Source organism: Melospiza melodia, chromosome 20 (genome assembly GCF_035770615.1).
Source record: "Melospiza melodia melodia isolate bMelMel2 chromosome 20, bMelMel2.pri, whole genome shotgun sequence".
NCBI classification, from domain to species: domain Eukaryota; kingdom Metazoa; phylum Chordata; class Aves; order Passeriformes; family Passerellidae; genus Melospiza; species Melospiza melodia.
In genome coordinates this window covers 7,867,606-7,885,531 of record NC_086213.1, presented here as the reverse complement: position 1 = coordinate 7,885,531, position 17,926 = coordinate 7,867,606, and the positions used below count along the sequence as shown (strand labels likewise).

At 43.1% G+C, this 17,926-nt stretch overlaps 1 protein-coding gene across 2 annotated transcripts in view; it reads left to right on the top strand.

Annotated features, from left to right (window-relative positions):
• TXNRD2 (thioredoxin reductase 2) overlaps nt 1-6,572 on the top strand; it is a 41,226-nt gene extending 34,654 nt beyond the window's left edge. The window contains exon 18 of one of the 2 annotated variants that reach the window (XM_063173449.1): nt 5,711-6,572. The gene's annotated coding sequence lies outside the window, so the exon portion shown is untranslated. Of the gene's footprint in view, nt 1-997; nt 1,022-5,710 lie in introns of those variants that run through there. The other variant, XM_063173448.1, reaches the window with a different exon arrangement.
• Nucleotides 6,573-17,926: the final 11,354 nt, after the last annotated feature.

Genomic DNA, 17,926 nt, shown 5'->3' with positions numbered 1-17,926 from the left:
GGAATATAAACTAATAAGGCAGGTTTCCAGAATCTGATTGCATCAGTCATAAAGATATAGTCTGAAGACAAAAATGGATATTCCCTGGGGGAGAGTGTGAAATGAAGACCAGTCTTGTTTGAACAAGGTGCTGTGCATTGTTAGCTGGGTAGAGATATTGGCAGTTGCAGCCTGTCAGAACCAGCATCTCCAAGGAGGGGGTGGGTGAAAATTTTTCCAGGTAGAAGTCTCAGCAGTTTGTAATAGCATATGTCCAATATATTAATACATTTATTTAAGGAAAGCCTTTATACTCCATGAAAGATGAACTGTACCCCTACTGCACCTCCTGCCCTGCTTTCTTCCAGATCATACAAACACCAGAAAGATTGTTGGGGTTTTTCTGTCCTCCTTTCATTTACTTTAAAGCAGTATGGGAATCTGGCTTGTTATTCCTTGTTTCAGCATAAAGCCAAGGACCAGGATCCCTCTGCTTATATCTTTCACAAGGAGACTCTTTTTCCCAAGGAATTACCTAGGTGGTAATATTACTCTAACGAATCTAAGTTAAAGATACCTTTTCAGTCCTTGTCTATTAAAATATTATGTAGCTCCAGTATAATAAAATATCAAGAGAAAGAAAACAGTGAAAAAAGACAGGCTTTAGATTTTAAACAAAAAATTGAGAAAATAAATAAATGTTCCCTTCTTTGTTGGCTCCCTGTGAGAAAAGGCCCAAATGCATTTTTTCCATGGTGTACTCCCAACAAAGCAGTTAAAACTGAAAGCTTGTTTTAATTTTATCTTTTTCTAATATGTGAATGAACTGTAATGCAGCCAACCAGTATTCTGTTCACACTGTGTCAGAGCAACAGGTTAGAAAGCAGCTTTTACCTTTTGCAGGAGGTTGAGCTCAGCAATCTTTCTTTAAACACCTTTGTTCAATGGAGACAAAGGATTGAGCTTTGGCATTTTTATTTAATCTTGGTAATCTTCCTTTTTTCCTTCTCTCTCAAAGGATCAAGAGGAAATGCATTAATTTTCAACTTCACACGAAGGCAAGTTGTACAAACACAGCTGAAAACATCAGGAAATGCAATCATTTTCCTTAGAGAAATGGAGTCAAGTAATGTCCTGCTGGCAGTGCACTCCTGGATAATTGGGAAGATGTTGTTAAGCACAGCAATTCAGGCAGCAGGGTGTGCACACTGATAGCACTGTTCAGTTTGGCTGTCCTAGGTGAATGACTCCTGTAATGTAGAAAGCAGAAATTATTAACCATATGACAGGAAGTAATTTAAAGAACACAGGCTGCTTTGGAGACTTAAGAAATGGCTCTTAGATTGTCAAAGGATTTTTTAAAATTCATTTAATTTACACCAGACTGAGATCTAATTAAATCATGGCAGCAACTTTTGATTTTTACCTCTTTACTTTTCATTGACTTTATTTCTTAGACATATTTCAAACAGAGAAGAATAAGGAGAGTTCTCTTGACACTTCAGACTTTGCTTGCATTTCTGTCTTTGTTCATTCTATGTATATCCAGAGTTTCTAAGAGTTTCAGGTCAGGATTTTGGTTCTCTTTCTTAATTAAGGATTTATTTGTTACCCTTGAATTTTTCTTGTTCCACCTTTTTGCAAGAGGCTCATTCTCTTTTACTAAGCTACTTGTAGCTCTATTTAAGTGTTAATAAGTGAAGTCCCTTTTGATGGGGTAAGAATCCAATGTGTTCATAAGAGAGCATTTTGGGATTTTCTGCTTGCATCTGCCTTTAACTCTCTTGTACTTTCCAAATCTGGAAAGGCCATAGCAATTCTAAAGAAGTCCTGTCCGTAGCTGTGGTATTGTTCCCCTTGAAGAATGAGAGACCAACCATTTGTGAGTGTTTACAGCTGGACCTTCTGAAGGGCCTCATCTTTCCTTAATGACAAAATGCATCAGATTCAATATTCACAGCAGTGCCTCAGGGTTCCCATGACAGTGGAAAAGTGGAACATCTGATGAAATTTGGTTGTGAATGCGAGGTTGCCTTTTTTGTCACTGAGGTTGCTGAGAGAGAACTCTGAGGTGTTGCAGTTTTCGCATTGAGTAGCAAATTCTCAAAATGCAAAAAGGTACCCTGCAGTGATGAGATTGTTCATGTGTGGGCTTAAACATCCTTGTGAGGCCACTTCATTGTCTTATGTCTAATTCTGGGAGTCCTGATATTTCCCAAGTTCACAAGTTGGGTGAACATCTGCTTTAAGCCATTGTGTTGATCCCTAGGAGCAGCAGAGGGGGGTGCCCCCTTGGATCTGCATTATTGATTGAAGCACTCTCCCTCACTGTACTTCAGTGAAGTGTAGCCAAGTACAACAAGATAAGAATTAATGTAAGTGACAAGGGAGTTCCTCAGACCCTGCCAGTGCACATTAGCCTGGCTGAAGAGAAAAAGAAGCTGATACTTGAGTCTTTTGAGTTGTGAAGGGTCTGGTCAGTCCTTGAAGGGGAAGCACATGAATGGCCCAGTTGTCATCGCATTTTATTTTTCCTCCAACTTTGACTAATGGTGCATTTCCTCTGGCCTCCCACGGGCCATCCGTGGCTGACTTGCTTTGTCACTCCTCACATCCAGTCACTGCCTTTACTGTCCACGCTGTTCCCATGGTGGGAACCCGGTGTCCTCTAAAGAAATGCACAGGCACAAACCATCTGTCATTCTTCCACTCCTCTTTCAAGCCACCACTTCCCATACTGTGTGGCCTTGCAGGCTGAAAGCAATCTGCCTCCCCCTGCATGCCTGCAGTACATGCCAGCTCTCACCCCACTCGATAAGGGACCTCCCAACACTCTGCCTGTAAAAATACTCATGGGCATCTCCCAGCTGATAATCAGCTCTGCCTTTTTATTGTGCTCATGGGATGATAAGTTGTCTGGATCAACAAGGAATTGTCCCCTTTTCAAGCAAAGGGTCAAATTAGTTGTGAGTTGTGAAGTTAATCATTGTGACCGCAAATAATTTGTAGCATGCTATGGACAAAGGAGAGAAAAAGAGAGACTAGAAGGGAAATTATTGTAGGGCACAAAGAAGCAAAGTGATTGGGAAGGAGGGAGGAGAGAATGGCTGCCAGTGCTGTACAGGATGTTGAGCTAGGCATGTAGGCTCTGCTGGATTTGGTCTCATGCACCTGTGGACTGTGCAATAATAGAACAAGGTTCTTTAATGTCATTTGAGAGTCTGAATTAATCCACACACAAGATGTCTTAGAGAGAGGAAGATACCTGACCTTGCACCAGAAACACTCTTTTTGTGCATATGCAAGTTGATTATATTCCTTGCACATCTCCAGACAATCTGAATCATGTGAATCTAGTCTCTGCTGGAAATTAATAATGCATCATCTACTGAAAAGCCTCAGTTTTGTTTTCTGGGGTGAGAAGCCTGTGTTTTTTGCCGAAAATACAAATCCGAAGGTGTGCTGAATTTGCTTGGAAATGCTGCAAAGCTATTCTCATTTCCTGTAACTCTTGCAAGGTTGGCCCTTTTCCATGGCTAAGCCCCAATTCTTAGCCAGCCAGAATGAAGCGGCAGGGGAAATTCACTCTCTCTTTCATCTTCTAGTTTATCTAAGAAAGCAAGAACCAAGACTTTGAGCCATTAATTCCTGAGTCTGTGACTTGATTTGCTGCAGCAGAAATTGTGTTTTAAGGGTTTTGTCTTCTCTTACCAAAGCTAATTGTTAATTGCATCTTCTTTTATCCAGCCACTGCCACAAGGAATCAGCCTTCTGTGCTGATGACAGATCTGTCTCTCTGCTATCAGACTCTGTGCTTCTGCCATCTCAGTTTCCTAAGAATTGCCTCTGCCTGGCAGCCAGTGCAGCAGCCCTGTTGGGGGCAAAGCATTTCTCTGGGGAGGATGATGATGGATGACAGAGTGATACCCTTCCACGTGGCTAGGACATTGAGGCTGTGTTAATTTTTTATCCCCTCCCCAATAACCCCCTTTTCCTGCTCTGAATTCCTAAAACAAATCTTGGCTTTGCTGTATGGACAACACACAGATGCTATAGTGACTTGAAAGAACATATTTTATGGCACAAGATGCAATGCATCCCTTGGTGAAAATGGTAGAAAGAGATAATTGCTACAGGTGGCAGAGGCTGCTGGATGGCCATCAGAGGGTACACAAGGTATACATTTGAATGCTTCTGCCAAATTTTTAGTGTTTACATCAGTACAATGTCTTCTTTTTCTCTTACTACTGTCATGTATGTGATTTTGCTCCAGTTCTCAGACTGGCTTCCCTCCTGGGCTTAGGGAAGAAGCAGGTCTGGCATTGCTACTGCACTGAGGTTCTCTTGGGCCTTAGGGAATGGGTTTGTAATGATGTAGCTACACTGGCACAAAACTCTGGCCATGTACCAGCACAAAACAAAGCTTGTCTGGAAGCAACTTGTTCTGAAAAATATCTGCAAGCAGTACAGATGCCTTCATGGAGATGGGTTCTCAGGACTGGATCTCAGCCATGTTGAGAATCAGCTTTGTGTTGATGTACTTCCCTGAAATATTCTTTAATAGTTGAACAGCCTTGAGCAGAGATCATATTTCCAGTTTGGGATTCCCTTTATACATCTTTCATTAATACAGGGATTCTCTGCAATCAGAGACCAGCACCACAGAACAGCTGGATCCATTTTGGCTTGACAAGGGGCATGGGCATTTTTTATATATATTTATGGCTTTTGTGAACATTCAAAATGCTTTTTATAAATATTAAAAATAATCAAGGGTTCTGGAAAGAATTCATCCTGCATTACCATCATCTGCAGGAGTTCTTCCATCTTCCTCTAGAATATGTATTGCTAGCTGACACTGTGAACTAACTGGTCCAGTCTGGGAATTCCTAGCTACAGCTTGAGGAAAAGGGAGGCTGTGAAGGGAATTGGTATCTCTTGATCATCAGAGAGAGCAAATACAATGCAGGCGGCAGTCTGGCTGCCCCTGGAGCAAGTCAGAAGCAAGAAACTTGCAAGCAGGCACCTCAGAGAGCTCCCCAGAGCTTTGCTTTGCCTGCTGCACCCGCTGTGGTTACTTGGTAGGTTACTTGCCCTGCTTGTCTTGAGGTAGCTGCAGTTGAGGCATCTGTTTTCCATTTAGAGCTTGGAGGATGCCCAGGTCTGACTTGGCATGCAGTCTGCACTGGGCATCAGCAGTACAGATGTGGAAACCACAAACCCGATTAATATGAGCCTAGAGTAAAAACTCAAATAAGCTTATAAATAAAACCAGACTTGCAGATTATTTGTTTCCATATTAGTCTATAATAGACCCTACTCAATATGTTTGTTTTATTTGGTTTGGTGACCGACATAGGTATTTATATTTCCAATAAAAATTTAAATCAGAATACAACAGATGAAGTAAGCTTAAATTATTTCTGCAGAAGATGATTGCAACTGTCTGAAGCATGTAATTCCTTACATGAAATGTTAGCCTGCTTTGAACAGAGATGTGGCAGACTTCTCAGTATTTAATTTGCCATTCCATCATAGCTCCATATCCTACATTTTTATATTAAAACAGACTCCTAAATGGACTCTAATCCTCAATGAATAATCCAGAGGTGTTGGATAGCTTGGTGGGTCTAATTCTTGGTATAAGCACCATCTGTGTGATCTTGGGTGAGTCACTAAATGAGCCCCATGTCCTAGTTTAAAGTGGTGACTGCCTTTTTATCCCTGCCAGGCTCCTGCTGAACTCTTGAGTTTGATGACCTCAGGTGCTCCTTCCCAGTGCAACTTCAGCTGCTCCAGTGCAGGTAATGAAACCATTTAGAGAAGAGAGTTCCAAAGAACTATCTGAGAAGATTCTTCAGCATTGCTGACAGACATTTTACTTAGTGGAGCAGATCTCTTCCTGGGAACTGATGGCTCTTATTCCAATGGTGAGATTATGTTGATTCAGCTCCATTTAAACACAGCTGCACCAGAAAAATTCTGTGGTTCAGGAACAGTAGGACATGTAGTTTATTTTGCCTGCATTGTGACACTCATGATGGGACACCTGCATGCACAAAGCCTGACTAATCTCTGAGGTGAGGCCTTGTACACAACCTGTGCTGAGCAGGATCTCCAGGTGACCAGTGAGGGCTACCTGGCTTTCAGACCGTACCATGTGACATAACAGGAATTACGCCTCCCCCCCCCCTAAACCTCCTAAATAGAGAATAGAGGGAAGTAAGCACTTCCATGTGCTGGTTTGGATCTCACATGGGCTATAAAGGGAGCAGAAAATTCCCAGTGGGATGAACCTGAGCCTTTGGTAAGTACTGGCAACTGTCAAGTGACTTCTTTGTGCTTGTGGAGCTCTAAGGCAAATGAATAAACAAACAATGCTCTCTTCCCATCTTTGCCTTGCAAAAACATGAGGAAAATAACTTTTATACCCTTTGTTAGGATGTCAGTGCCATAGTAAAGACACCAGCACTTTGTCCATTCAAATGTCCAGTTTTCATTTCCCATTGTTTCTCTGGAATCCCTTGTTTTCCCTTCTCTTCAGCTGGTTGAGCAATGGCCTGTTCTTATAAAACAAGTTGTCAGCTTTGTAACAGTCCTGACTTCTCATTGTTTGAAAGGCAAGAGGGTCACTCAAAGTAAACTCTTGTGTGCAAGATAGTGTTTTTCCACATGGAAATGTTGGAGGGCCACTCTGTGCTGTCAGCCCAGAAAGGCCAGAAGATGCCTTCAGACTCCCCAGGTGCCTCTGTGTTTGTTTTCTAATGTTATTGCACACACAATGTCATTAATATTATGTCCAAAGCTTGTCTTTATAAACAGAGTCAACACATCTAACTTATTAGTCAGCCACTGGGAAAAAGGAAAGGATTAAGTCAACACTGTGAGGAATTAACCCTTTTCATTGCCCAGAGAAGAAATCAAAGGTGATACAATCTCTTGAAACTGCAAAAGAGACTTGATTATTTTCTCTCACAAATTAGTGGAAGTGTTTCCTCTCACTTTGGCACTCAAATATAAGAGGTGTCCTGCAGGACTCGGAAAAGACTGGTGAACTTTCAAGAGATTTTACAATATGATTTTCTTTCCCATGGCATTGAAGGGCAGGAAATTTTCCTCCTACCCACCTTCTTCTTTTTTCAGTCTCCATTTCCCTGCAGGCTGCCTCAGGTACTGGGCTAGGCTTGGCATGTAGACACAATTAGAAATAGAGGCGAGACTGCACGGAGCAAAGTGTCCAAGTGCTGAGTGAGCGCCCAATGGGCCGTAGCAAAATGCACAACCAAGTCAAAGAAAAATGGAAAATATTCCATAAAATTCATCTTTGCATCCCTTTTTCCTCTCTTGATATATGGCCCCTTATTCACAGCTGCCCGGGCCCCGGCCTGGTGTAAATATGTCAGTGCAGCAATGAGACGGAACACGGGCGCGGGAGCGCCGGCGGCTGCTCCCAGATAAAACACTGAGCTGGAGCCCAGCAGTTTATTGTAAATAAAGATCAAGGCAGAGCAGCAACATTTCTGTTCAGCTCCAGCCTGCCAAGGTTGCTAGTCCAGCTCCTTTCACAACTACCATATGTCCACCTGGATTTCCCCTTGCAGAATGGGACATGTCCCTCTTGTCACAGCTCTGTGGCCTTTGCAAGTTCCCCAGTTCTTTCCCTGGGTGGCTTTACAGTGACCTGAAGCACTGATGGCAGATGGAACAAGGGCTGGGCATGGAGGTGAACTTCCAACTGTTCTGCTCCACAGTGCTGTACCTGAACAGTCTCTTTGTGGGCCTGGGACACGTTAATGCTTAGTTTGGCTCTCCTCAGCAGAGGGCACTGGATCCTGTAAATGGGAATTGATGCCGGGAAGCACAGGGGTCTGATCACTTTTGCAGATGGACTGATTTTCTGATTTTTTTCCTTCTGGATACTGGTGGTGTAGAAGAGAAGTCTGCAGCTCTGTCTGCTGCATGCTGATTGACTGAGAGACAGCCATGGCATGTGATAGCAGATGATAAACTTGTCCTTTACATATATTTTTTATTTTAACTAGAGGTATCTACAAAAACCAATTATCTGGAAATCAGGTTAGCTAAAGTACCAGCCATCTGGCATCCTTCTGAAAAGTAGCACCAGCCAGCTGACACAATGGAGGGAGATGCAAACACCCACAAAGTAGAGCCTGAACAGCCAGGCTGGGGTGGAAACTGGTTGAATTGTTCAGGCTTGTTGCTGCAGCCCACAGAGAAAATACAGCAGTGGTCTGAGGAGAGCTGCCTGGATCAGGGAGTTTAGCCTTCTTTGTAGCCCTTGATCCAAAGTCCTCACAATTTCAATATAAAGTTATCATTTGTTGAGTGGGTTCATCTTGTTCTCAGCAATACCCACAAACAATGCACTGTCAATCCACTCCACTCTCCCTCTTTCATCACAGCCCTTTGCTGTGTGCTGGGATTTGAGTTTTCCTCACTCATGGCTCTGATGAGCTGTATGCTAGAGGTATTAACCAAAAAAATTAGAAATGCATTTTTTAAAAATTATTTTTTAAGTTTAGATGGATCTCATGCATGTATGTTGTAACATAACTCTTTTAATAATAGAAGTTTAAATGCTAATAAATAACATATATCTAAAAAACTTGCTAGGTCTTCATCTGACACTAATATGTTGAAGATTTGGCACAATTTATTCATAAAATCAAGAATAAGCATTCATTCTCCACACTGACAGCTACTGACCTAAGTTCTTGAGCTGACCTAGGATGCTTCTTCCTAGATGACAGCTCCAAATGCAAGAGAACTGAATACTCTGAATACTACCACAAATATGTGCTTTAGTTCTGCTGAAGAAAACTACAAGGCCATGCTGTCTCCCAAAAGCAGTCAGTAGTTAATAGGGTTTTATACTCCTATAGCAACACCACACCCTAGCATTTGCCAGACCCAAACTAGAGGTTAAATGTGCTGGAAAATGTGGCAGAAGCTTCCAGCATTAGCTGATTCCTGAGCTTATTAGGACTCAGGCATGCCTTGCAGAGCAGCAAGATCAGTTTCAGAGCTGGGAGAGAGGAGCAGCTTTTCTTTCACACACCCTCTCTCCACAAGTCTGAGCCTTTGCCTTGGCAATCCAACATATGGTTCAAGGGCTGCCTGTGGCCTGTAGTGCTGTGCCACTGTTCCCATTTACATCAGATAAAAGCCATTATTGCTAAGGGTTGTGGGTTTGATTTTTATTATTAAATAGGTCAGCAGGCCCTCACAGCTGGCAGCCAGCTCCAGTGCCAGAGCTGGGTGATGAAAGGCCATATCATGGCAGGCTCCAGAGTATCTTTTTATCTGTCCTGCCTGGTACAGCATGTTCCAGGTGGAGACTGGCAGGTGCTGCTGCTAAACCCTGCCCTGCTGCTGTTCCTGGTGACAACAGCACTATCCCAGCTCCCTCTGACTGCCATGGAAACTGTTGCTTTAAAACATTGCAACTTTCTGACCCAGGCATGTTATTCTAGGAAGGGAGAAGCTCCTTTGCAAACAGATGTGCTCTAGAAGTGCTTCCTGTAGTCTTCATTAAGCTAAACCAAGCCTACATTTTGCAACTTCACTTTCCATTGCAGAAGTCTGATCCTGTACCTTCATTTTTGGTACTGTACATCATTATTCCTTAACACCACTCAGTAGAGAAGTAGGTAAATTATAAACTTGGCTGTAAGTTTTGTTCAGTAGCAATTTCCCTTAGCAGTTTTAAAGTGTGATTTTTTTATCAGTTCCTTGACAGGTTAATGGGGTACATGGACAGGAGACTTCTGCTTTATCCCCTGCAGCCCTGATAATTTGGGGTGTTGCCTGGCTCAGCTCCTAGATGTCAGAGGAAGGAATAACTTGCATTTCTCCCCAGTGATTTGTTGATGCTACTGGTGGATTACAGATGTGATTCACTGCAGAAGGCACTGCTGAGTGGCCCCAGGTATCTGATCTGCCAAGCAAAGCTGGTAGCATCAGGTCCATGAGGAGAGGCCAGTGTCACCCTGGGACCTGACATGGAACAGTGCAGAGTTTTGTTAGAAGCCAACTGAAAACGTGGTGCTGTTATTATCTGACACCAGCTGAAACAAAAGCCAAACGTTGATGAATGTCTGATCCTAAAAGTAAACAGTTTGATTTTTTTTTTCCCCTTTGCAAGTCAGGGGCCCTCTAGGGTTTTATCTGATTTTGGCAATCTCCTGCACATTTTGGGGCCTGGAGCATGGTTTTAATTGTTACATCACAAAAGTTGCCAAATAATGTTGGATGCTTCTTAAAAACTCTCTCAATTTTATGGAACTTCTCAACGGCTTGACTAATACAATAATTACTGGAACTCGGCTATGTTGCCTAGTGGCAAATGGAATTTTTTCATAATGATCCTGTCTGTCGTTAATAGCAGGATTTGTTCTTTCTCTCAGTGGGAGAGAGGCCAGAAAGCCATGGTATCTGTCTTTTTTAATGACAGCCAACAGCAAACGGATAAAATAATCAATTATATCCACAGATAGGTAGATAAAGTATAATTTATCATGTCAAAAACAAAAATGTTTTTAATTGGGCTGTTAATCATTTTGTAATTTTAACTAAAGAAATGGGGACTCTGCTTTGTGCTCAGACATCACTAATATTTCATACAACATTTGCTGATCTTATTATAGCTTTAATAATAGTGTTTACCATTAACTGCCAAAATATAAAATACGATTTCTACTCTCATTAGCTGGAGCCTTTGCAGTTAGAAAAAGATGCCCTTCCCTTTTATTTTTCTTCCTCTAGAAAGATCCAGGAGATAAAAAAGGGGGACCAGTGTACTAATCAGCTGTAACAGTTTCTAAAATATGCTAATCTTTTAGTTTGATTAGAAGTGCCCATATTTCAACCAACAAACATGTTACAGAAATGTGTTGGGTATTTTGGTTTTTTTTTTTTTTTTTTTCCAGCAAAGCATATAAAAAGATTAGTATAACACAGCAAAAATTAGAAGCTTGGAGTTTTGATTTCTAGCCACACCTGTGTTGTCTTGTGGGAAGCTGGGCAGATAATTTAATCCCTCCTAACTTGTTCTTCATGTCTATAATGTAGGTATTAGATAGCTGCATCATCTGTCTGCTGTACAGTATGTAGGTGTTGTAAGATACATGAAAATTTGTAATAAAGATGGCAAACATCTGGCTGGCTGCAACAGCAGTCTCTCTGATAGGAACCTCTTTGAGGAAGGAAATGGGAAGTTTATGGTTGGACCTAAATCTTTAGGTCCATATTATAACTGAAAATGTCATCTTAATGCTGCCTGATTTCAGGATCAGTGAAGAATCATCTAGCAGAAAAATCTCTCAGCACTGGGTACTTTGGCTGTCTACTCTCATTATTACTCCTGTATGCTATGAGCAGATGCCCTGTGTGGGACCAGAGCTGTATTTTACCCATAAATTCTATATTAAAAAAATACTAGCCATCTAAGAAAAGAAATGTGACTCCTAATCATCCCTTTGCCTCAAATAGACTGAAATTACTTCACTGCTTCAGAAGTGTTTCACAGAAGAAAATTAATCTCCATTCCTGTAAACTTGGTTTCCTTCTGAACAGCTCTGCTTTCCTTAAATCCAGATCCAGCCTCTGGAGTACTTGCTTGGGGGCAGAACGTGCATTTTGGGTAGTTTGGCAAGAGCAGATTTCACTTCCACTGTCATGGTGAATGTTTTTGGCTATGAGTTTAATTTTATGTTCATAGCATCTCTCAGAGATGTGTGTACCACAGAGTGGGGCAGAACTGCTCTGCTGTAACTGGATCTGTCTTGGGTGTGGGGCAAATTTAATGGATAGAGTGGGTTTTTTACAGGCCTAATGGCAGGATTGAGGCTGTACTTATACTGAGAAGCAACGAGGAGAAGCTCTGGTGCTGGCTTGCCCAAACATAAATAAATTGGAGGTACATGAACATTCAAAAAGTTCCCAGAGAGTCACATTCCACAACTTAAGGGGCCTGGTGCCTTCACCTGTGCCAATTTTATGTGACTCTTAACTCTGGTCTTAAATAAAAATGAGACTTGCTCTAATGACATCAACAGCCTTCAGTGAAGAAAATATGCTGCTACTTTGATACAGATCCCCTCATAAGGAGGACACTGTAGACAGCCTAGGCTCTTTTTCCCATCTGGTGGGTGAATGTTACGATTCCCTGCTCAGAACTGTGGCCTCAACAACAATTCTCTGCTTTCAGCGTTACATTAGATGATTTTATTAAGAATATGGTTATCTGCTGCCCTTGCTTTTGCCATTTGATTTTACTGTCCCTCTCCATTACATGGAAAAGGGGGATGTGAGTTGACTGGGGGAGGGGAGACAATAGCATGAGCAGGGGGTTAAATGAACCAGCTGTTATGTGTGAAGTATCTGCTTTCTAATTGCTTCTGTTGGAATTCAGGGGGAAAAGGCACTGGCTTCAGTTAATTAATAAGGCAGGACTCACATAAACTCCAGCTGTGAGCACAGGACTGGTCTTTAAAGGATAAGCTCAGGAGGTGGAGCAGAGAGTTTGATTTCCTTGCACTAAATCCCATCACATGCTGCTGGTTCTGTGTGTGTCCACTTAAGCCTTTGGTTGGCCTGTCTGGACCAGACATGAGGGATCTGTTGCTGTCCACGTGCCTCACCCCAGGAAAAATGATCTCTCCTCAGAAATCAAAGGTATGAGGCTGTGTTTCAAGCTAGGGTGAAACTGCTGTGTTTTCACTTGAGTTTGGAAACCCTAAAAAGTGGGAATGTTTGGATCAAAGGTTTTTTTCAGACTTAACAGAAGCTTGGGCTTTTGCAGCTGGACATAGATACAGGTTTGCCATTTGGTTCTCTTTTCTGTCTAGTTCCAGAGGGTTAGGATTTGGCATCCTGTCAACATCTCTCTCATCTGAGCCCTGCCTCAGAAGCTTTGCTGGAAGGGTAGCACTGATGGGGAGGTTGTGCAGCTGATGCCTCCAGACCATGTCCAAAGGCCATTTTACAGTGATCTCTTTGAGGAGAACAATGCCCAGTTCATTTCCTTCTTTTTCTGAAAGAGGCTCAAAAGTATCAGAATTTTTCTGAGTTATGGATAGTGCCCCTAAAACCCACATGAAAGTGCAAATGTCACAGTGTTTCCTCATTTGATCCTGCTCCAAGTCTTGCTGCCATAGGATGTCCCCCACAACCAGTGCAAGGTCCTTCTAGTCAGAGAACAGCTGGGGGGCTGTGCTGAGACAAAAGTCTTCTCCCACTTCTCATGGGATGACATTTCTGGATTTCAAAGCTTGTTGTTGGAGTGTGTGATGTTAGGAAACAGTGGAATAAGAAAAAAAGGATGTTCCTATGTGTTAATAGCCTGCTTTTCCTCACTGACTGTGGAGGGAAATGAGCTTCCTGCTTAAGGTGAGATGTCATTTTCTGGATGGAAACCTTTGTGTCCCAGCTGGCCTGCTCCTTTTGGTGCCACTGCTCAGGGCAGGTCTCTTCCAGTGTGACTGCTCTCCCTTTCAGGCCCTCTCCTTTCCTGGCACCTTGCTCCTGCCTTCATCAACCCTGATGCTGCTCAGATGAGTGCTGGGGTCAGCACAAGGGAGGGGACATCACCTTGTGGCTGCAAATTGGGAAAAGAGGAGAGCTCCTTGTCACAGAGAGCCCAGCTATTTGTTCTCACCATACCCTTCCACACACACCTCAAGGCTCAGGCATGCAGGAGGATTTTGATATTTCACTGCTGCAGGTTTCAGTGACAGCTCAGCCTGCTGCAGGACCAAACTCAGAGATACATCAATAGCCCCAGTCCCCTGGGCTGGCTGTGCTGAGCTGGACTTTCCACCAAAGAGAAACAATTCTCAGGTGTTACAGCACATTCCCAAGCAAGCCAGGTGGGGCCTCACTTGGCAAAGATCTATAAACAGCAGCTCTTTGTCTCCTCAGTTCTCTTCACCCTGAACGTGTTGCTGTTTTCAGAGGTTGGTTTCAAAGTGCTCATTCACAGCCACCAGCCGTATTGTTTTATCTGAGGAGATTAGGGCTGAGAATGTTGTGGTTTTGTAGTGAAAAGACTCCATTGGAAATAGCAGCATATTTGACATGAGACTGTTATTTATGCTCAAATAAGCATCTTGTTTAAAGATGAGGAGTCTTTTATTTTTTTCCTTTTCAAGTTTAGATCAATCATGTATGAAGACAAACTCCCACTCAGCCTCCCCTGGCCCCTAATACTTTCATTTCATTCTTCTTCTGCTCATTATTTTATGATTTTGTCCTTGACTGGAACATTTCTCTCTTGCTCTTCCTTACATGCACCATTAAAGAAGGAAAGAACTTACATTTAAAGCTCAAGACTTGTGTAGCTCTTAAGCCATAAATAATGTTTTCTACAGATTCTAAGATTATTAAATCCTTTTAGTTAGCCTCCCTCTTATTTTACAGCTCATCTGATTAGAGGGGACATACTCTTGTTAAACTCAATTTAACTATTTCTGTTTTGCTTTTGCAAGCAGACATGAGAAAACAGGACCTGGCTGTATGCACTGCTGATCAGAACACTTGGAACATAGGAATGCAAAAAAAAGCTTGCAGCAAGAGAGCTCATTGTTGGTATGGCAGAAACCTGCAGAGAAGCCCTGCAATTCTTGAGATCTAGTTAACTTTCTAGTTAACAGGCAAGTCTACAAGTGAAGTTAAAATCTGTTTCTGGGCAGATAAATGCAGTCAAACTATCCTTTTCAAAAAAAGGGCTGGCAGGCACAAAATCTGTGAAGGGAATACTTTAGTGTGAGGAGATAGTTATGCTCAGGTAAGGGCTGATTTAGGGCAGCTGTAGGAGCTGAACCACTGGGCACTGTGCTTTGCCTCCCCATCTCTGGCTTCTGTTGATGCCAGGCTCGGGCTTTGCTGAGCCAGGCATCAGCTTTTCCCTACAAATGCAGCCAAACCAACTGCTGCAGCTTGCAGAGATCCTGCAGCAATGAGCTGCACTGCTGCTTGATGCAACCTGCTCAGCTCACACAGTACCCCAGGGGATGGCCAGGGGGTCAGGCCTTGCCTGTGTTACAAACTACAGAACTGAGCACATAGAGGAGAAATTGCCCTACCAGAGACAAAGGGAGTGAAAAGTGCTGAAAAGCCTCACAGTAGACAGCCTAAACAATGAAATTAATTCCTCCAGTTAGCCCACGGTCATCAGTGAGGCAAATGCCTCTGCCTCCTGGGCCAGACAGGCCAGTGTTTTAATGGTAGGCATAAATCTATTGCATTTTTCTCCTCGTGACCTAGCATATTCTGTCAGGCCAATGCATGCTCCAGAGGAGGAGTAGAATTTATGTGTACAATAAAACAATAGAGTTTCAGTGATATCAGCTGTTTGACAAACTTTAATATACATTTGCTATAAAACAGGCAGAAATTACCAGAATGTAATACCCAAATAAAATCCACGATCCATTTGCATGACAGATCTTCAATTTATTCGCATTCATGTGAAAGAGACACATAAAAATGATATCCATGCTTAAAATCACTTAAAAGCAGTCTGAAAGACCCCACAGTTGCAAGTGATACCTCAGTACTTAGCTAATACTCATGTTTCCATGGCTTTGCCTTCATGATTCTTCCAGTGGTTTCTTTATGTTTTCTGGTATTTTGCCAAACACCTGTGAATCAGTGCACAACAAATACTCCTGCCATTTAATTTAGCCTTGCACAGAAAGGCTATATTAGGCCTGATGCAGACCTAATCCCAAACCTCTAAAGAGGTTTAAGGCACTCTGGTTTCACCTAATCCCGAAACCTAAACCAGAATCATTGAAAACCTCCATAACACCACAGGAATGGGCAAATAGTGAGTTTCCACTATGAATTTATTAAAAGGACACAGCGTATCTTTTGGATTTGAGACCTAAAGCTTTGCCTAAGGAGCTTGGACTGTCCACAATAAAAGTGTTTATTTTGAAGTTAGGAGGTTGAAAGGTTTATTTGACTAGAGGGCTGATTTCACCCCTCCCACCCAAAAAGCAAAGAGGGGGGATCACTCAGAAGACTGGAAAATAGGAAAAAGGATGAACAAGTAACAAGGGAAGGGCTGCCCAACAAAGCAGTCAAAGACGAAACCCAGGTTTCTCTTTAAGCTCAGTCCCCTTGTGAGAAAGAGCAAGAGCACAGCCCCTTGTGCACAACTGGGCTCTTGGGACCTGAAGTTCCTCACAGCAAAGCTGTAAGGAAAGAGTTATTTATGATATTTTAAACACATTGCTGTGGTTCAAAATAGAGGATTTGCTCTTTTGAGATCTCTTCTGATAGGAGATAACATGTAAAAACATGCTGTAATGGAACTTTCAATTACAAACTGCATCCAACTGTAGTAAATTTGATCTTGCATTAACTCATGTTAAATTAATTGGATTCTGTCATTCCTGAATTCTGGTAACCACCTTATCTTGCAATACAGCTCATTATCTTTGCATTGTTAAAGGGGTATTTCATTTTCAAGGCGACTGTAGGGAATAGTAACTGTGCCATAGTCTAGTAAACATTTAGCCCCTAACAAATTAAAGACCTGAAGTATCCTGCACATGTGGTTCCATTATACATAACAATTTATAGCAATGATCTGCTGCTCTAAATCTCTTAATTCCAATAATTTCAGCAAAACATATTGGGAAATATGGCGCTGTATTTGTGCATTATACAATACAGAATGTACTTATCTGTGCTCAGGACATTCCTCCTAATGAGAGGCATAACCTCCTCAGTGTACTGTGTTCTCATAACCACCAAATGCCATTTAAAGCCCTTTAGAGCAAGGATTTAGGAATCAGTGTTCCTACTGATGAGAAATTTGATATGGGTAGAAAAGCAAGCTCCAGATTTACCTTCCCAAACTCACAAGAAGTCTCCCTGCCTTTGTTTGCATCAATAGAAGTGGAACAGAATAGAACAGCACTCATTTAACAGCACTAGATTTAATTTACTTTGAAAGACTCTGGCTCCATAGGCAAAAACGGTAGGAAAACTGAAAAGCATGTTTTATGAGCTACCAAGCTTTCTAGCTGGAACTAGAGCAGGACAGCTTCCTGAAAAACTACATAAATGATACAGCTTTTAACTCCTAGGCAGGTGACACAAGCAAGTGATAGTTTATTTGCTTTCCTTGAGCAGGTCTCGGTGTGGCTGGAGAGTAACAGGGGCCTGTGAAAGGGGGACGAGTCCATCTCTCTGCAGTGCTGCCACTGCACACTCTGCACTGCGCTTCCCAACGTCCTGCTGGGGTGCACGGCTACAGGAGCCGGGTACAATTCCAGCCCCACAGCACTTCTGTTCCAACAGTACACACTGGTTATTTAACTGCTGCCTGATTCAGTTCAGTTGTGACACATAACTAGTAACTTCCATTGGGAACCATTTCAGGAGGCAACTTTTTTTCTCCAAGGAAGCTCTCCTGCGGGACCTGGCAAACTTTGTATGGCTGTGTTGAACTGAAAGAACAGGGTTTTATCCCCCAACAAATCCAAGTTCACAGTGGCTCCTGGAGGACACAAATGACTTCAGGAACGCGCTAACCGCAAGCACGGCAGAGCACCTGATAAATGGATGCTGTGCAAGCAGAGAGCCCGAACCACAGCCACTGATCCGCCTTCCCAGCCAGCTGGGGGGAATCGCCCGAGCCACACACGGGCCGGTGGCAGCGACAGCCCGGCCCCACCGCGCGGGGTGGCGCTTCCCGGGCTCCACGGGGCAGTGACACGCTCGGGCTCCCGGTGAAGGCCGGGTCCTTCCGGTTACGGAGCGTGAGGAAGCGGGCAGGCGCCAGGCCCCTCGCAGGACCCTGGGAGCGGGGCAGGGCTGCGCTGCCTGCCGGTGCCGCCGCCGGCGCTGGGGGAGCCCCTAACCGAGCCCCCCGAGCTGAGCCGCGCTCGCTCCCGGCCCGCCGGGGCCAGCG